This window comes from Lissotriton vulgaris, chromosome 1_1 (genome assembly GCF_964263255.1).
Source record: "Lissotriton vulgaris chromosome 1_1, aLisVul1.2, whole genome shotgun sequence".
NCBI classification, from domain to species: domain Eukaryota; kingdom Metazoa; phylum Chordata; class Amphibia; order Caudata; family Salamandridae; genus Lissotriton; species Lissotriton vulgaris.
The window spans coordinates 1660989308-1661011333 of record NC_141685.1 but is presented as its reverse complement, the minus strand read 5'-3'; the positions used below and the strand labels follow the sequence as shown (position 1 = coordinate 1661011333).

The following is a 22026-nucleotide window of genomic DNA, read 5'->3' as shown; positions in this document are numbered from 1 at the left end:
TATCTTATGTTAAAGCAGAAGACCGTATGTACAATTTCGTTGCAAGAGAGAAATCTATGGTTTGTTTAATGCCAACACTTCAAGAGTGCTCCAACTTTACTGCACAATTACTACACATGGAGAAAGAAGACATTTCAGAAATTACAACTATTGGTAAAATGGAACATCAATGAGTCATAATACTTCTCACAGGCAAACTACGAACAAAATTGTATTCTGTGGAGAAGTCTGTACCGAAAACTGAAGGATTAGAAAACCATGTGAGCAAAAACTGTAGAGCAATTTTGGGTCATAATTTAAATGTTGAGGAAGTGTTAGTAAATGGTGCAATGGGTAAAGTGATGGATTTAAATAATTTCCCTAATAGAGATGAGATTGAATACTTGGCCATAAAATGTGATCAGAAGGATGATATCCAACAGATTGGACGATGTGCTGTACTTTTTTTTCTTGTGAAAGACTTATATGTGTAGCGCCACAAGTTCCTAGTGTCTCCAGAGTATGCTGTAACCATCCATAAATCACATGGTTTAATTGTAGATGCAGCTTTAGTTAATGTTGGAAAGTTTGTTTTTAAAGAAGGAATGTCATATGTAGCATTGTTGGGAGTTATAACATTGTCCAGTTTGTTCTTGATTGACTTTAATGAGAAGAAAGTTAGTGCTGATGCAAGCTGTGTAAGAGAATACAATCAGTTATGAAGTCTATATGCTCCTCATTTAGGCTCGTACCATGTTTATGAGAAACACATAATCTGTCCAAAGCAGAAGATTACAAACAATCTACAGATGTCTAAGAAAAGAAAGGACAAAAGGACAATTCAGAGGGTGTTAAGAAGAGATAACTGGAAAATGACAGACATATTGTAGGTTACCAGTTGGAAAACAATTCAGGTTTTGACTGCAATGCAAATGTTGTTCTCAATGTACTGTTTCATTTACCACATCTAGTGAACCAAATTCAACAAAAACCAGATATGATATTGTGTTCTTCACTGTGTCACTTGCTTCAACGTTTACTGACTAACAAAACGGTGATACATTCTGCTTCAGGTACTAGATATCTTTTAGATATATGTAATGGATCAGTAATGTTTACTCTCAACAGTCAACAAGATGCACAAGAATGTATTATTGTTATGTTTGGAGTTTTAGTACAGGAAGATGTAAATATTGATGATTTATTTGCACTAAGTTACACATGGAACCATGACTGTGAAGACTGGGATTATTCTTCTACCGCTCAAATATTTTCTGAGCATTTTCTCTATTTAAGATTACCAGATTCCAAAACTATGCCTATTGACAAATTGTTGAAGATGGCTAACCAAAATATGATCTTTTTAAACTGCAGATCAGATGTTATGTCTATGTTAATCCTAACATGCATTGGAAAATACCTTACCTTACAGTAATGCTACAATGATGCAGAGCAGATGGTTCCACATTGGAAACTCAAATTAAAAACTTAAAAGCTGGACAAATATGAATTTCAGGAAAAACCTTTTCTACTTCAGCTATCATCTTTCATGAAGTGATTAATACAACCTCTGGACACTACAGTGTCTATTTAAAGAGAGAAACTGGATGAACGGATTGTGAAGACATCAACCTAAAAATCAAACCAAAACTTCGTTTCAAACTGACAAATTGTTATGTTTTCTTTCTTTAACTAAAGTTCTAAATGGGAACTCAGGATAGAAAAGTAGTATATGGTGTTTCTTCAACGTGGTTCATTATTCTTTTAGATATTACTTGGCCTATCAGGGGTAATGTCTTTAAAAACCTCTTCAAAATTAAACAGTCCCTTTATCTTCTACAAAGGAGTAAATACCACATGTAACTACTACACTGTCTAATTAAAGTCTGAAACTGAATGGACATAATCCAATTACACCAGCCTTAAGTTTAAAGCAAAAGTACCCTTTGTAATTAAAAATGACCCCTTTTGTTTCATCAATGAAACTTCTATATATTATTTGTGCAAAAACACTATAGTACCAGGGTTGATATTTTCAAAAGGATCTCCAAAATTGAAGAGTACTTTCTATTTATTTGTAATATTGTACCATATATTATAATTTAAAAAATATTTTTAACCTAGGTTTGTTTAGATTACTGTAGCAACTCCGGAAAAAGCAACTGATTAATGAATAGTAGTGAGTGAAATGCATTGTGTCGCTTATTTGCAGGGATCTATTGTGCAGCTATGTTTTTTTGGTTTTTTTTACAATCCGTTTATTGTTTTTTCCCCCACTTTTTGAGGATGATGCTTCATACAGACCCCTATTTACTATAAAGAAGTATGAAAGCTAAAAACAGTAAAAAGGGAAAAATATATTTTTACTACATTGTAATACAGTGTTACAGTATAATTAATCTGTAATTTTGAAGATTAAATGCTAATATATCTTTATATTCTTTTTATTTTTCAATAGCAGCTGCAGCGGAATGTGGTTTGGTGTCTCAAAGCACTTTTTCTACCACAGACATATTGCTTAGAGATATCACTGGAGAGTGTTTTTAAACATAAAGTGCTCTTGCTGTTGCTTCCCATTAGTTTCTTTTGCCTATTTTGTATTTAAACCTTTTAATGTAATAAGTAGATTTAAAGTCACACAAGAACTCAATGAATCATTCAGGCTCTTACTCATAAGGTTACTCATTCAACCAGTCACACCCCCATATAGCCTTTCACACAACCAGTTACTCAGTCATACATCAACTCACATACCTACTATTTCACTTTTAGAGTAGATCACATCCCATTCATTTGCTTAAACAGCCACTGATACTCACTCCTTCACCATTCAGCTTCTCACACACCTACTTATTTTTCCATACAACCACTCACACAGACACTATCTCACCCATACAGCCAATCATGCACTCTCACATTCACTCATATAAGCACTTCCACTGTCACTCACTCACCCATATAGCCACTCAAACACCTACTCACTCACCCATACAGTTACTCACAGACCCTCTCAATCAACCATACAGCCACTATCTCATGTACTCACTCGCCCATATAGCTGCTCACCCAGTTACTCTGTCACACATAGAGACACTCAGATATGCAGTCACTCACTTATATAGCCACTAACACACCCATTGTCTCACCCAAACAGCCACTCACACAAACATTCAGTCACCCATATAACCACTTACACAATCACTTACAGAATCACTCACTCTCCACTATGCTGCTCATACACCCACTCACTCACTCATTCAACCAATCACACATCCAGACAGCCACTCATGCACCCACTCTCTCACCCATGTAGCCACTCACGTAGGTAATAACTCACACATACAGTCACTCACACAGCCATTTACTTTCCCATATGGGCACTCAGACAACCACTCACTCTTGCATACAATCACTCACCTTAGCACTCACTCACTCATACAGCCACTAACACAGGCAGTCACTCACCCATACAGCCACTAACATAACAACTCATGATTCCATACAGCTGGTCACACATCACTCACTCATCCATACAGCTGCTCATACAGGCACTAACTCACCCATACAGTCTCTCACACAACCATATACTCTCCCATATGGCCGCTCACACTATCACTTACTCATGCATAAGGCCACTCACACTAGCCCTCACTCACTCATACAGCCACTCGCACAGATGCTCACCCATACAGCCACTTACACAACCATTCACTTACCCATACAGCCACTAACACAACTACTTACTCATCAATACATTCACTCACACATCCACTCACTCAACCAAACAATGACTCACACAGGCACTCACCCATACAGCCACTCATAAACCCTATTACTCACTCATACAAGCACTCACACATTCTCTCACTCACTCATACAACCACTGACACACCCACTCACTCACCCATACAGTTACTCACACAACCTTTCACTCACCCATACAGCCACAGTTAATCATTTCTAAGCATAAAAGGTGGTTCTGGTAAGAACGGTTTTTCCCCTTCTTTTTTTCTGGAACTGTTTTTTTTCCTAACACTTTGTATTTTTTTTTCATTTTATATCAAACAAAATGACAACAAGGAAGGTAAAACATTGTAACCAAAAACACAAAAACAGTGCAAAAACTGAGATGAAATATAAAAAAAATTAGCTAGTATTTTGCCTAACTGTTGCTAAGATGGCATTGACAGACGGCTCACCCGCTGCTAGCTTAGTGCTGTAGTCAAGGTAATGTGTGCAGACGTGCCTTAATTCTGGTGCAATTTGAGGACAATGTCTCTCCACTTTGTATGGCACACTCTCCCCAGAAACAGATGGTGCTGCCCTGGATATAGAGTGGCTCTCTCCATCTCTCTCCTTTTGTGCCTTCTCCAAGCTATTCCTGTGCTAGGTTTTCAAGTGGTACGGCATACTACTTGTACCACATTAATACTTCTTGCTTGTTCCTCTTGAGAGGATCTTCTCGCACAAACTGCATTTAACAAACTTTGCTACAGTCTTGGATTCTCCAGATGTGATTGCATACAAATCACAGGCAATATCTTGCCTTATAGGTGTAGGCCCCTCATCATCATAGCCTTCCTCTTGTTCCTCCTGCTCCTCCTCCTCTGATTGCTGTGGCACCTACTGCTGGTCACTACCTCCTGTTACCATTTTAGATGGTAGAAAATGACCAAAAGAAGCCCCATCCACAGTTCTGTACTAGAAATATAGGACAGCTCCAAAGAATGATCCAAAAATTAATTGAAAGATTCAAGAAGAGAGAAATGGGTGGGAACTTCCTTTGAAAAATAATGAAACTGTCTTCTCCAATCAAATCTCTTTCTTACATAGTCACATGATCTTTGCGAATACCGACGTCATCACAAATATCGTAGTTGGTGCGCAGATGATTAGTACAATTAAAAAGTGCTTTACATTAAAAATTACAAAACCAGAAGGTTAAACACTATATTAGTATAAAGATATTGTCAAACATTAATTACAACATGTGTATATATGTGTTTTACACTTTTTGAAAAATACACAGTCTTCCCGACTGCTCAGCAAAATCAGAACATATGTAGCGCGATAATTTGTTACAAATTCACAATGAATTTGTGACAAATAAAAAACGAAGAAACAAAAACACAGTTATTAATCAACTGAAACAAATGACAATGAGTGACACAGAGAAATACATAAATAGCTGGCCCATTTTGCAGGTGTAGTGTATAATATGCAGTACACATTTGCACAATGACAAAAATAAAATAATAACAAATTTGCCAATACATAAAAAGGCAGATGAGTACATATTTTCCAGAGAACTGTGGACTCTTCTTAAAAGAATCAGATTCCATTCAGATCCTGATGTTCATTTCAGATAAATAAAACCTCGACGAATAACATTTACAAATATAGACATAGCACGTGCCCAAGGTAAATCTTCCCTTCAGAAAAATAAAAACAAATATATCTTCTTAGGCTGGACGAATAGAAAGCAAAACCGTTACCTCTAAAACTCCATACTGAAAAATTATCTGAAATCCTTAACAGAAGTGAAGGCATCATAAATGCATTGGAACAAAATCTGAATGGCAGTGAGTGTAGAAAATGAATTCTTTACCAACATCTCCTTGAAGAGCAGAGAGCATGGTTCTGTCCTTTAAATACACTAAGTATGAAAATCTGCCAAAACAATAGCACCACTCACACACCCACTAGTAGACCCATAAACTCACTAAGATACCCACCCACAGATCCAAAGCAGCACTCATGCAGCCACTCACAGACACACAGAGGCTCCGGCACAACCAGTGACAAACCCACATAGGCATTCACACAGTCACTCACAGACCTACTCATTTACTCATAGACTGCCTCAGATAGACATCGACACACTCCCACTACCACTCCCAGACCCACACACATACACTCATACAACCATTAACAGACAGACATAGGTGCTAACACATCTACTGTGAAACATACCATTTTACAGTTATGGATTTTATTTTAGAAAACCCTTAGAAATTCACTAAGAAAACCAAAGGTTACAGCGACGTTATAGTTAGGCTCACCTTTCACTCATACAAAACCATAGAAATTCAGCAGTTAGCTTGCTGTAACATATGCCTCCGCAATGCACTGCTTTTGGCCTCACATATTACATCACTCATGTCATGGTCATGCTGGATGCTGTATTTAGCATTCGTTGATCTCTCCTCAGCGTTTGACTGTGTGATACATAACAAATTGTGGTTAAAGCTGAAAGATCTAGGAGTAGAGATCCCTATATTAGCTTTCTGCGAGACCTCTACACAGGATGTAGGGCCAGGGTTATGATATGGGCCTGGAAACATTTGGCGTGGAAAGAGGTGTGAGACAGGGATGCATTTTGGATCCCTTTCTTTTTTCACTGTATATTAATAGTGTGGGTGAGGACCTAGCGATACATGTTAAAGACCTCCCACAAATAGGTGTGCGCCCTGCTCCGGCCCTCCTCTACGCTGATGATGTGGTCCTCATGTCCCGTATCCCCCTGGCCCTGCAGTTGCTTCTTACCAGATTTGTTGATTGTATGAGTGCATTGGGCCTTCAGGTAAATCAGTCAAAAGCATATGTAATGAAATGCGGGAACAAATTTACAAAATGTAGGGATATAATGATATCTACCTTGAAGATTTAGATTACCAACACTTTTTCATACTTGGGAATATTGTTTGTTAAAGCTAGCTCCTGGAAACATGCAATAGACAATAGACAGAAAATGCTTGTTGAGACTTGCTGGGCCCTTAGATCTTTTCCTGGGATTTAACCCCCCCCCCCAAAGTGATGCTGAAGATCTGTAAAGCAAAGTGTATCAGTATAGCACTGAATGGGGCGGGCATATGGGGTCACAAGAAGGGTGAAGGTGTCCAGGTGGCAGAAAACTACTTCTTAAATATCTATTGGTAGCCCCAAAAAGTACTTTAGTATACGTAGCCCATACTGAACTGGTGTCCCTTTTGTCACAGACTTGATTAAGATAGAACCCATCTTACTGTGGCACAAAATTTGGACCACAGACCATACTAATTTTAATCAGGCAATAATCAGTGATTGTTTAAAATCAGCCCGGTATTTAAACATAGAATGGTTGGTATATGTGCAGAGGTTCTTTTGTGACATGGGAAAACCAGAGTACTTTGAAAAACCAGAATTATTGGGTATGACCATCACAAAGGCTTTGAAAACGGGAGCTATTGGGCACCTGGATTCGTTAAGATTGACTAATGAAATTTGTAAATCTAGTGTTTTAAAAAATCAATTGATTTTAACATCTTTTAATATCCAACCATATTTGAAATATGTTTTAAATGCCCGACATAGCTTTATACTTACACGTTTTAGATTAGACATATATCATAGGTTAATAACATTTCACAATATGAATGATGGGTCACAGAAATTGATAAATTGTCCCAGTGATGATAAGATGCCCCAGGATACTAGTCATGTGGTATTATTTTGTAAATTATACTCTGTGTATAGCAAAAGATATGTTATTCCGCTTATTAGACACTTGTCCCATGCACAATGACACCCTGCATAACTCTTCTTGCAATCATTGCCAACATTAGAGGTGTGCTGCAGGATGTCTTCATTTCTATGGGCCGCCTTTTATGCAAGGAAAAAGAATATTCTAGTTTCTTCTGTCTAATGAGTAACTAAAATAATGTTTAAAGCGGAATGGGAATGTATGCAATATTCTACTTGCCTTGTTCTTTTTATATGCGCATAATTGCTTTTATGGATGTTCTTTTATGACTCTGAATAAAGATATATGAAAGTGAGGTGGTGTGTTTATAACTGTGTGGGGTGAGTTAATGTGAGAGTGAATGATTCTTTACATGATTGACTAGGTGTGTGAGTAACTCTATGGATGAATGGTGATGTATGAGTGTCAGTATAGGTGTAACTATAACGTCCCTGAAACCTATGTTTTTTTCAGAGAATTTCAAAGTTTTTTTAAACAATAACTTCTAACTGTAACGTCCCTGAAACCGGTGTTTTTTTCAGTGAATTTCAAAGTTTTTTAAATAATAATTTCTAACTATGCCTACAAAGGAACAACATGAGCGGAAAGAGGAAGAAAGGCGCCGAAAGAAGCAAGAGAAATTCAGAAAGCGGTAACAGTAGTCCAGAAAGACAAAGAAAGGTACAGAAAGAAGCAAGAGATGTGCACAAAGAACCAACAGAGGAGCAGAAAGAGGCCTTGTTGCAAAGTCATCCTGTGCCCCCAACTTTCTGCTATCGGGTACTGGTGGTAACTGACTCTGACTACCCAGGTCCAGAGCCAGTGCTGTGCTGAAAGACACTAGAATACAGCGAAAACACCTACAAACACTAGGGTACGCTGTGGGTTGGGGTACCCCTGTGATTGGCATTACCTCCCCTGTATGGCCCTAGTACATAATTGGGCAGGGGGATTAAAACTACCTCTAACTAAGAGGTGCAGAAGGAGGCAAGAGAAGCACAGAAAGAAGCAACACAGGTCCCGAAAGAGGCAAGAGAGGTACATTAAAAAGAAAGTGAAGTACAGAAAGAGGCAAGTGAGGTATGGAAAGAAGCAAGAGCAGTACAGAAAGAACCAACAGAGGTGTAAAAAGAGGCAAAAAGGGGTGCAGAAAGGGGTAGGAGAGGTACACAAAGAGGCAGGAGGGGTACAGAAAGAAGGAAGAGAAGTGCAGAAAGAGAATTGCTGAAAGAAGCAACAGAGGTGTAGAAAGAAACAAGAGAAGTACAGAAAGAGGCAAGTAAGGTGCAGATAGACCAAAGTGCAGTGCAAAAAGAACCAACAGAGGAGCAGAAAGAGGGAAGAGGGGGCAAGAGGGGTACAATAAAGGTAGGATGGGTACACAAAGAGGCAAGAGAGGTACATAAAAAGGCAGGAGGGGTGCAGAAAGTAGGAAGAGAATCAAGACAGGTACAGAAAGAAGCATGGAAAGTGCAAAATGAAGCAACTGGGGTGCAGAAAGAGGCACGGGAAGTGCACAAAGAAGCAAGAGAGTTGCTGAAAGAAGAAACAGAGGTGAAGAAAGAAGCAAGAAAAGTGCTGAAAGAGGCAAGTGAGGAGCAAAAACAGGCAGGAAAGGTACAGAAAGAAGGAAGACGAGTGCAAAAAGGGACAACAGGGGTGCAGAAAAAAGCAAATGAGGTGCAGAAAGAGCCAACAGATGTGCAGAAAGAGGGAAGAGAGGTGCAGATAAAGGCAAGAAAAGTTCAGAAACAGGCAAAAAAGGTACATAAAGAGAAAAAAGGGGTACAGAAAGAAGCAAGACAAGTGCAGAAAGAAGCATGGAAAGTGCAGAATGAAGCAACAGTGGTGCAGAAAGAGGAGAGAGAAGTGTAAAAAGGAGAAAGTGAGGTGCGGAAAGATCCAACAGGGGTGCAGAAAGAGGCAAGAGAAGTGCAGAAACAGGCAAGAGAGGTGCACAAAGAGGCAAGAGAATTGCTGAAAGAAGCAACAGAGATGTAGGAAGAAGCAAGAAAAGTGCAGAAATAGGCAAATGAGATGCAAAAGCAGGCGGGATAGGTGCGGAAAGAGGGAAGACGAGTACAGAAAGAGATAACAGGGGTGCAGAAAGAAGCAAATGAGGTGCAGAAAGAGGCAACAGACTTGCAGAAAGAGGTAAGAGAGGTGCAGAAAAAGGCAAGAAAAGTTCAGAAAGAGGCAAAAGAGGTAAATAAGAGAAAACAGGAGTGCATAAAGAAGCAAGACAGGTGCAGAAAGAAGCATGGAAAGTGAAGAATGAAGCAACAGGGGTGCAGAAAGAGGCAAGAGAAGTGTAGAAAGGAGCAAGTGAGATGCAGAAAAAGTCAACAGAGGTGCAAAAAGAGGCAAGAGAGGTGCAGAAACAGGCAAGAGAAGTGCACAAAGAGGCAAGAGAATTACTGAAAGAAGCAACAGGGCATAGAAAGAAGCAAGAAAAGTGCAGAAAGAGGCAAGTGGGATGCAAAAACAGGCATAAGGAGGGAAGGCGAGTGTAGAAAGAGACAACAGGGGTGCAGAAAGAAGCACATGAGATACCGAAAGAGGGAAGAGAGGTGCACAAAAAGGCAACAGGGGTGCAGAAAGAAGCAAGACGGTGCAGAAAGGAGCATGGAAAGTGCAGAATGAAGCAACAGGGGTGCAGAATGAGGCAAGAGAAGTGCAGAAATAGGCAAGTAACGTGAACAAAGAGGCAAGAGAATTGCTGAAAGAAGCAAGAAAAGTGCAGAAAGAGGCAAGTGAGATGCAAAAACAGTCAGGAAAGGTACATAAAGAAGGAAGACCAGTGTAGAAAGAGACAACAGGGGTACAGAAAGAAGCAAATGAGATGCAGAAAGAGGAAAGAGAGGTGCACAAAAGGGCAAGAAAAGTGCAGGGTTGACAGTAGGAAAGCAATGGTAGATGAATCAACAACCAGCTCTTAAAAAACTGTGATAAGATGATCGAGAAGAGTATGATCACAAGCTTTTTCTTGCAGTATCTTCCATGCTAAAATCCATATCAAAATTCCATTGCGACCATGTGGCGTTTCACAGAATAGCATCCAGTGCTACTGAAATCAAACCACCAATCCACTATCCACCACAAAAAGCACACAACCAGCTGCAGTTGCTTTCCTCCATCTTTCTGCCTACTTGCCAGAAACAGCCCTCATTCCTGGGCAGGAAATAGTGCTGGTTATATGCACCCCCTCAGAGAGTGACTTATTCAATGTTGGAATAAGTCCAGAAAACAACATAAAAGTGTGTCCCGTTAGCGGATCAGATAGCTAAAGAATAGGGTCCTCATTTGCTAATCAGGTAGTTTTGAACTTGTAAGGTGGAGGGCCACGTCCACCGCAGGGGGACACTAGAGTGGACAGCCCCTCAGTATTTCCTCAGTGCCCATTTTTTCTGTGCCCACCTGGCCTAGAAGTTGGTCACGGCGAGTGCGAGATCTCGCCTCCCCAGGAATAATGTCACTTCCAGGAGGTCAGCGGGGTATTTACGTGGGCACTACACGTAGATATTCCTCTTTTGTTTGCTTGGAGCAGAGGAATTTGCCACCCACTCACCCAGCAGGAAGAGGAGAGCTAAGAAGAACTACAAATCGCTGTACACAATCGCAAGAAGAGTAACAGGGTGATCTTAATGCAAAAGGCGATTGATATCCCATCAGAGGGAGGTGGGGCCGCTAAATATGAGATCCTCAGGCGATAGGAGGCCATGAGAAGAAAGCGACGGAGACTCCTATATTACATAAGGGACAGTTGGTATCCTGACAGCTGGGGGTTGGCCTTAGCTCGTTCCGTGGTGACACGGGTGAAGTAACCACACAAAATCATTTGGCCGCAGCCCCAAAATGAAATATACTATACCGGATTAATAATGACATGGCAACATAATGCCCTGTGGGTGGAAATTGTTTCAGGATGGGTGTCAGTGTTTAGACCTAAATAGCGCTGCACTCGTATGATCACCCATAAGTCAACCCTAACTGTGTACTGCATTACAGATTATAACTAAACTTGCGACAGTTTTCCCACAAACAAAAGGTGTGTGATCTGTTTTGTTGATGATGCAACATTATTTTGTCACAAAAGTATGTGCATAGACATTTTAGATAACTAAGGGGGTAGGGGTGGAAACAAAAAGGCGTATATACGTTTTGTGCAAGGTATGAAGGGTCCTTCATGGATTTGTGCTCGTCTGGTAAAACCAGGGAAATCAACAGTAAAAACCGGCCCAAGAGAGATAAATCAGGTCCACAAACAGCCAAAACCGCCTGGTGCGTCCATTGGGGCGTAGGGGCGTAGCCCCACCAGCCACATGGACCCGCATCGCGGCCGCCGGCCGCAAGCTGTCCTATCTATCTAAATAAAATACATTGCAACCAGCAACCAATCAGCTGCCGGGAATTGGGGGTTGGCCTGCTGCAGCTTGAGTGACAGTCCACACACTCAGGCTGCAGCAGACCGTAGTGTGCAGTCCCGCTGGGGAACTTACAGTGCGCATGCTTGGGATAGTTGGCAACTATCTCAAGCATGCGCACTGTAAGTTCCCCAGCGGGACCCAGGGTTACTTGTTCGCCTTCCACAGCCCGGGTTTACAAAGGGCGACAGGGCGAACAGCAAATGTGCCCCCCTAGCCAATCCTGGCGCTGCATGCAGCGCCAGGATTGGCTGGTCCACCACGCCGCATCCATCATTGGATGCCGCGCGTGGGGGTGGCTGGAAAATTAAAAGGTGTTTCTGTGTATGAGAGACTGAGCTAAAGGCGTTTAACGCCTGTCTGATATAGGCACGGTAGAAGGTGATGTTAGGAAGATCCGTCGAGTAGATCAGGTTCCTTAGAGAAAAAATCTTCGCGTTGTCAAAGGGGGGTCAAAGTGGGTCGCATCACCTTCTACCGGACCCCCCTTTTGAGACTGTGTGTGACTTTTAATTAAGGATCCGTATCTACGCGGCGGACACCATTATCCCGCTGAAACATTGCCCTTTCCAGGATCCGTACCTAAGCGGCGGACTCCACTATCCCGCTGCAACACTACCCTTTGCAGATCCATAACTTGTTGGCGCTGTCGTTAAACTTCACAAAACAACGTGCAATATCTGACTGTGTTGCCTCCACCACTCAGACGTTCCATCCTCCAGTCATCCTCTGGCTCTATAATTTCTCGCTCCCCTGATACCCTATGCACCTCTTTGAGGAACCGTGCCATAAATGGCCGGATTCCTTACGACCTTTTGATTGTCTGCCTCATTCTGTCCCCCACCGTCCTGATGAAAACCCTCTAGCAAGGTCTCAACTAGTACCTGCAACGATTTTTGGGTCGAAACGTCGACACAACCTCCCTCTCCTCAGCTTCTGCTATTATTTGCCAATTTTGCATTTTCGCTGAAGCATGAGATTGAAATTGACTTGTTTATGAACCTTTGGCTATATGCCAGTTTTATGTACTAAGGCTCAAACTGACTATTAATTTGTCACTTGGTTAGTTTTTCCCACACTCTCCATCACCACCCTGATCTCTCCCTCCCTTTAGGGGCACTAGTTGTGTATATATATTTATGCATTTTATGAATTATTTCCAATCTATTGGATTTGCTGATTGTGATTAAAAACAATGTTGCGAACTTTCTCCTAATTCAGCTTATAATCATTTGTTATTGTTCTATACCTGATGTAGTGAGCAAGGCTGTCCGCCGCTAAAACACGTCTAAGCCATCCTTTTGGAATAAAAATCTTTCTTTGATAAACTACGGAGTCGGCGCCTGTTCTTTATAGATACAAGGATTGGTAATATATATAGAGAGAAATATTTTATTCTGGAATTTAATTGCTGGAACCGCATGGGCTCAACGTAGATGAGGATTTATATACATGTCTGCCTTGAAAAATATAAAGAATATGATGAAGAGTTGAGATTAGGAAAATCTGCACCCGTAACCATGAATTGATTATGTTTTTAAGTAAGAAAAAAAATTCTTTTAACAGTGATAGTATTTTTTGATATATGTAAGAATTGGACCAATGTTACTAATATAGTTCTTGCAATCTAGGAATTATTATGCATCTACACTTTTTGATGAAAATTCTTTTGCACTGAAATGAAACGGAAGTTGGAAAGGGTAAAGAATGGAAATGATTACTTAGAAAAAAAGGTATCTAGTTTACATAAGCACTTGCACTTTATTTATCAATAGATTACTGTATTTGAAGTTGTTTACATTGAAAAGAATGAAATGTTTACATTGAGAAATTATCATTGTTTACATAAGCACAAGCACTTTTTTATGTGTCATAGGTGATTTAAGATGTTTGTGAATCCTTTCTCAATAGATATGAATTTATTATCGGTATATAGACTGAGGGAAATTTTATCGATTTGTTTTTTCGCTTCATAATGAACTATTTTTTGAATTTTAAATAATGAAGGATGCGTATTATGAAATAGTATTGCTGCACTGGCACCTTGAATTTTGTAAGAACCAATAATTAATGGAAACAGGCACTTGCCGCCATATTCGCAAAATATTCGAAGATTGTGAACTCTCCAAAGCACTTGCACTTTATTTTTAGAATGGACACATACTGCAATTTGTGTCTATTCTAAAGTACAAAATTGAGGAAGTAATATTCCCAATTAATATATAGGATTAAGGATTTTAATTAATTCTTAACAGATTAGTGCAAAGAGAAGTACTATACATCAAGTTCGGTTGTGGTAAAAAAGTATTGTGATTGCTGTGAAGTAACACATTTAAATATGGCCGCCACACTCCATGAGATTGTGATTCACTTGTGAACACTGTGTCCATTGTCGATTTCCACTATCACTGTGAAATGTATTTTAATGTGATTTTAATGTGAAAACAATGGTGGTCAAACATCGTGAACAAGGGAGCTTGACTCCCGAAATGCGTTGATGTGAGCTTGTCATTTTTATAAAGACTTTTAATCCTACCTATATATATATATATATATATATATATATATATATATATATATATATATATATATATATATATATATATATATATATATATATATATATATATAAAACCTACTGGCGCTCGCCAGTAGGTAGTTATAGTTAGGATTTTTTTCAATGCAAATCTCAAAATTCTATTGTGAATACCTTTGGCGCCGGTTGACAAATCTGCCTGAAAATTTCCTCAAATTTGCCTCGCGGAGCTCTGGTCCTTCCTAGAAAGTTTGGGGGGGATTCGTCAAGCGGGGGCCGAGATAAAAGGGGGTCCCAAAACGTGTTTTCCCCATGTTAATTTCCATAGGGCGGTCAACCTCACTTTTAGCCTGAACGGCTGAATGGATTTCCACCAAACTTGGCAAAATTGTAGGGACTGGTAGCCCGATGTGCCTTTGCTATGTCTCAAGATATTGAGTAATTTGGTAACCTTTGCACAACACTTAATGACATTTTGACCCCTTAAAGACGGTGGGAGTTTCCCTGGAAGAAACCCGTTTTAACTGTGTTATACCATTTTAACAAAGGAAGAGTCCAATCTTTTCTAGTAGTATATATTTTTGTATCATAATATTGACATGTGGAAATTGTAATGATTTTAATTAATTAATTATGCAATAAACCTCTTTGACTTTGACTTTGAGTAATTTAGGTTCAAAAAAATATATATATATCTATGGCAGCCCCCGGTACGCGCTCGGGGGAGCGCTCTGGGCGCGCCACGCGAGGTGCGCACGGAAAGCTGATTGGCTCTCGGGTGTCTGTAAACATTCAAAACATTCCGGAGCGGCCGCCATCTTGTGTCTCGGTAGGATCGAGACACAAGAGGTGGGAAATGACCATAAGGGGGCAGAGTAGACCCCCCTTGACCCCCTAGGTTTGATGTGGGGGCTATTTTGATTTGCGCGGGGGGAGCGCCCGGTGCACGCACCGGGGAGCGGACCGGGGAGCGTGCCATGGGGAAAAATGAATGATAGAGTTTTTAAAAAATGTAGCCTTTTTTTTAGAAATTGGAGGTAGTTCTAAAAAGAACTGGTTTTTTTTCTTATTTTTGTTGTTTTATATTTTTTTAATCTTTTTTGAACATTTTGTACTTTTTTTGGCTTTTATGAACTATTTTGTATTTTTTTTGGTTATTTTTATGGGGAGAAACAAAAAACAGGGAATTGAAAATGGCTCAACATGAGCAAAAAAAAATCAGGAAAAAATTAGGGTTTTTTGGGGCAATTGTGGTTGTCACCAGCAAGGAGGATGAGCTTTAGGCTCTGCTCACCATCGGAGATGGTCTTACCACAAAAAATACAGGTGACCCTAAGTTCTCCAAATCGTGGTTGAATGCAAGGGATTGTCTCCCTTGTCTCTGGTCCCGATGGAGTGGGTTGTTTTCGTTTGGAGGTGCTGGGTGTAGATTGGGGAGGGTTGCTGGCCAGTTCTCTCATTTCTGCGGCAGCATAGTTGTTAGGGTGCTTGCGCTGCATGTGCTTTATCATGGTATTGTTCCCAAATGAATATTTTTTATTTGAGTTACCCCTTGCGAGTTCCGTGTCACAGATAAGGCAAGTCACCTTTGCCGCATTCACTTTCTTTTTTCCCTCAGGGATGGAAAAAAACTCCCATACAATGTGTGGCTTGGGTTGGTATGGGGTATTGTGTTCTTCCAGCCACCTCCTCCTCGTCCCCTCCTCCTCTTCCTCCTCCTCCTCTTCTTCTTGACCACCAATGTGATGTTGTGGTGGTCCTCTTGGTGGTGGTGGTGGAGATGCTCCAGCTGATGCTGCAACTGTAGCCATTTCAAAGTACAAAATGTACCTAAAAGATTTCAAAACAGGTCTTCCTCAGTCAAAGGACAAAGTCAGAATAAGGAAAAAAGGTGGGGTATTTCATCATTTGGAAAAAAAAAATATCCTGAATAAATGAGAAATGTTATTTTCTGGTCACAAGACTAGGGATTTCATCATTAAGAAACCAAAACTGTTCTGCACCAATTAAAAGTGTTATTTTCAGGTCACATGACCCGACGCGCTTACGCGACGCGCCCCCAGGCGCACCCGTAGGCGCGCCCCGGGTCGCGTCACGTAAGCAGGTCGGATGTTTACGTTGCGCGATCGTATTCGCTCGAGTGCTTCTGGGTGCGCTTACGCTGTGCGTATCACGTGGACGCGGCTAGGCGATACGTCACGATGTTGTTTTCGTTCGCGGCAATAGCGCTAACGGGACGCTCTCCGGAGCGCGCCCTGGGGCGCTTAAAAAAAACTACGCTTTTCGGGGCGCTCAACGGGGCGCGCCCCGGGAGCGCTCCAGGGCAAAAATATATACATTAAAAAAATTGTTTTAAATACAAATATAATATAGGATTCATTCATTTTTGAAAATATTACATTTCATAGCTATAGACATTTGCTATTAACAAAATTTCTAAATTTACTGAAAAAAACATAGGTTTGCGGCCTTATATATAGTTAGCAATTAGCATTTAAAAAACCTATGAAATTCACTGAAAAAACCATAGGTTTCACACCAGTTATAGTTAGGAATTAGCATTTAAAAAACCTATTAAATTCACCGAAAAAACCATAGGTTTCACACCAGTTATAGTTAGCTGGAAATTTTGCTGACATAAAACCATTGAAATTCCCACGTTATAGTTAGTTGGACTCACTATAACTTGCGCGCCTGCAATGCACTGCTGATGACGTCACATATTACATCACTCATGACATGGTCAGTGACATCACTCATGACATCACTGATGACACCATTCTTGTGACAGACTGACAGACCTCCTTTGGGTGTAATGTAACCCTTGAAACGCATATTCAAAAATAGAAACTAACATTTTCAAAAAAATTGAGATATCCATACCAGTTACAACAACCAATTCAGTAATTCCTCCAGTTATATACACATCCTCTCATTCAGAAACAGTTCTATATAATCACTCATACATATACTCACTCATCATATGTAGTGATACACATTTACATCCTGTTACACACCGACAGTCATCAAAAAGTTACTCACACACATACTCACACATGCAAATAAACTATTGAACATCCATTTATTTGCATATACAGCTGTACACACCCTAGTACATTACTTCTAAGGAAACTTACACATACTTACTCTCTTAAACAATCACTTATAGAAACACATACTTATTTAAACAGGAACTCTTTCAATCTCTCACTCTCACATATACTCACTTATATACATCAATACTCACATATACTAGATTAAAACATATGCAGTTACTCATAAAAACACTAGTGAGGCAGGCATTCACTCACGAACACACACATATTCACACTCATCCACCCATACAGTCCTGCACATACGCTGTCTTAAAAACACATACAAACAGTGAGTCAGTCACCAACCCATGCAGCCACTTATACACAAATTGAAACACTGATACATATATTTAAAATATTTAAAAATTACTCGCTAATATATGTATTCACTAAGATACACTTTATAAGCCAGTTAACCAATCAATATTTTATTAAAAATAAACATCCATTTACGCACTTATTTAAACATTTATTCGTCCATCGACCTTTACAAATACATATATAAAACATATTGATGTTTCAGAAAAACACACATTCACTGGATGGTGTCATCAGTGATGTCATGAGTGATGTCACTGACCATGTCAAGAGTGATGTAATATGTGATGTCATCAGCAGTGCATTGCAGGCGCGCAAGTTATAGTGAGTCCAACTAACTATAACGTGGGAATTTCAATGGTTTTATGTCAGTAAAATTTCCAGCTAACTGTAACTGGTGTGAAACCTATGGTTTTTTCAGTGAATTTAATAGGTTTTTTAAATGCTAATTCTTAACTATAACTGGTGTGAAACCTATGGTTTTTTCAGTGAATATATATATATATATATATATATATATATACATATATATATATATACACGCAACCAGATCCTGCAGCAATCATCCAATGTCCCCTCAGGGCTCGAAGGGAAAAAACAGGTACAGACCACAATAAGGCTCGTAAAAATCAGGTGCTGTTTATTTTCTCCACGACCTCCTTAGCATGACGCGTTTTGACCGGGACACCCCGGTCTTGATCACATGACGTGCCTACATAGAGGCGTGTCTTAAAAAGTGCATGAACATAGATAGCCACTCCTACACATACAATAGACATAAAAACAGCTAGCTTCTGTCAAAAATAGAATTGTAATTGCGCATAAAAACTGAATATATATATAGTTGGATATATAACAGTCATAAATGTCCTCCTCAGCATTCATAATAGCAGCAGAACAATAAAGTGGGATAGAATAATGCCAAGTGGCTTCAAATATTTTACGCGGGAGAAAAGAAGGAATATCATCACTATGCATACAATATATACAGAAGCCAGTTACTTTAAATTGTTTAGTGAGCAATGTAGGGAAGGTGGCTAAAAAAAGGGCAAGTCCTAGAATAGTGCAAAAAAGTGACACAGACTATATATTTATTTTATTTATTTATTTTGAAAGTTTTATATAGCGCGAACAAGATCTTTGCAGATATCAGAGCGCTTTGCAAATACAGGAGGTAGGAAACAAGAGACATGGGAGAGATCAACAGTCTTTTGAGCATACAATTCTTGTAGGTAAAAGCTGAAAGGCAAAATAGGGTGGGTACATGGGGTAGCCTAATAATTGACTAAAACCAATGATACAGATTGACAATCGAGCAAACAATAGTGCAGATAGGTGTACATCTTCAAATAGAGCGAGAGTAAGAGTTCAAGTGAATTTAGTCATGAGGATAGCTTTTACTTCTTTTTTAAAGAATGCGGAGGAGGAGATAAGTCTGGTTTCGGGCGGGAGTGAGTTCCAGATCCTGGGTGCCATTCCTGAGAAAGAGCGTTTAAATGTGTTTTCCTTCCGGAATCTACAAGGTTTCAGGAGAAGCTTCTTTGTGCTTCTAGTGGTTCTTGAGCCACCAGAAATTGTCAGTTTCTGAGTGAGGTAGCTAGGTGAGTTGTGGTGTATAGCTCTGTGCGTCATGCGGGCAATTTTCAGATGTATTCTCGCTTCAAATGGCAGCCAGTTCAGGGATTTTAAGTCAGGGGAAATATGCAAGTGTTTTTTTGATCTAGTGATGAGTCTTGCTGCAGCGTTCAAAGAGGCTCTCATGGGTGCAGTTGTAGAAAGCGGGAGTCCGCAAAGGGCGAAGCTACCGTAGTCTAAGCAAGGAATTACTAGTGCTTGAACAGCAGTTTGGAAGTCTTTGGCTGGGAGGAAGGGTTTAAGTTTTCTCAGGGTATTAATTTGGAAATTAGCTCCCTTAGTTGCTTTACTGATATGCTGCTGCTTGTTGAGATTGGTGTCAAGTGCAATGCCTAAGAATTTCGCTGAGTCCACGATGGTAGGTTGGACATTGAGTGCAGATAGGTGTTTAAGCCAGGTTTGGGTGGTGGAGATTTTCGCGGGAGGTGAGATCAGAAGGAACTCAGTTTTCAGAGCATTGAGTTTGAGGGGATTATCGGCAAGCCATGATTGGGTGTTTCTGAGCGTTGAGTTAAGAAGTTTGATGTCTTTAGGGGATTGTAATTTGAGATAAAGTTGGGTGTCGTCGGCGTAAATGTGAAAGTGCACATTAGATGCTTGTAACAAGGTGGTGAGAGGTTCCATGACCAGATTGAACAATGTAGGGGATAAAGAACATTCTTGTGGGACGCCTAAAGTTGCAGGCACTGGTGAAGACATAAAGTTGTTGCTCTTGAATTTTTGAGTCCTGTTATGTAGAAAGGAGGTGAACCATTTGAGAACAGTCCCAGATATGCCCATTCTGGTGTTTAACAGCTCGAGTAAGTTCTCGTGTTTGACAGTGTCAAATGCTGAGGAGAGATCAAGAAGGATGAGAAGGCAGGTATCGTTTTGATCTAGGATTTGGAGTGCGTCATCTATTATGTGGGAAGTACTGTGTAAGCGGCAACCGAAGACAAAATGTCAAATGCAGAAATAGATAAAAAAATAGATAAAAATTGAGGTAGGTGATTCTAATCAAAATGATGTCAGTAACACTCATGAAAATGTTGTATATTTCCATGTGGTTGCTACATGAGAATATTGCTGGTTTCAGTCATATGGTTAACTAGTCCTGGAATGGGACTGAGGCAGAGCTACCGTGGACTTGAAGAAATTAAGAAATGACTACCAGCATAAATGCATAGCTCTAATATATCAAATATATCATGTATATTAGATGGTCAGAATGTGCAAAATGTGCAAACAGTGCAAAACGTGCAAAGTCAACAAGTCATAGTATCTCTGTCTAGCAGCAGCATGTCGTCAATACAAATATTTATATATTCACTGGAAAAAAACATAGGTTTTAGAGATGTTATAGTTATGAATTAGCATTTAAAAAACCTTTGAAGTTCACTGAAAAACCATAGGTTTCAGGGATGTTATAGTTAGTTGGATATTTGACTCATATAAAACCAGAGAAATTCGTCTGTTATAGTTAGTGGAGCTAACTATAACATGCGCACCCGTAATGCACTGATGACGTCACATATTCCATCACTCATGACGTGGTCAGTGACATCACTGATGACATCTCAAATTACATCACTGATGACATCATTCAGTGAATGTGTGTTTCTGTAAAGTTTAAATATTTTTCATATATATCTTTGCCAAGGTGTATTGAAGAATAAGTGGATTTACAAGTGCCTGAATGGATTATTCAGTAGGTGCATGACTGACTGTATAAGTAATTGATTGAACATGTCTTACTGAATCCATGGGTTAGTGACTAAACTGTGTGAAAGTCTGTATTAGTCTCTCAGTTGGTGTGTAAGCAACTGCATTGGTTGCTGAGTAGCTACATGGGTTATTGATTTGTTGTTTGAGTATCTGTATGGGTGCCTTAGTGTCTGTGTTGGTGTGTGGGTGTGTGTGACTCTGTGCATAGATGTCTGAGTGGGTGATTCACTGGTTGTATGGATTCAAAAGTGCATCTGGGAAGGGCTGTATGGGTGAGTTAGTGTGTGTATGGGTGTGTTGGTGAGTGAATGAAAGTCACAGTAGTATATGTGTAACTAAACTAACTACATATGTTTTAAGGCAGTATATATGAGTGTTGGAGTATATAAATGACTATACGTGAGAGTGAGTTATTTGAAGAGTGGGTGTATAAATGAGTGTCTGCTGGTATCAGTGATTGTATAAGACAGTAAGTATGTGTTAGTTATCTGCATAAATAAGTGATGTGGATTGTGTATAAATAACAGAGTTGGTGTGTATAACTGTATACATGAGTAAATGGGTATGTGATTGATTCTTTGCATGACAGACTAGGTGTGTGAGTAACTCTATTGATGAGTGGCGGAGTGTGACTGTATGTATGGGTATATGAGTGCATATTATAGTACTGTATTGATCTGTAACTGCATGTATAAGTGACTGGATGTGTGTGTAGACCTAAGAAATAGTCGGTGGTATGTAGTATCTGGCATTGTTGTGTATATGGTTTCAAAAATCGTAGTCTGTATTTTAGAGTGGGTGTATCAAAGTTTATATTAGGGCATCAGTATGAAC

The 22026-nt window shown here is 39.8% G+C and overlaps 1 protein-coding gene across 1 annotated transcript in view; it reads left to right on the top strand.

Moving 5' to 3' along the window:
* The window catches only part of LOC147751004 (uncharacterized), an 82053-nt gene that overhangs the window by 468 nt on the left and 59559 nt on the right, over nucleotides 1-22026 (top strand). The window lies entirely within an intron of this gene.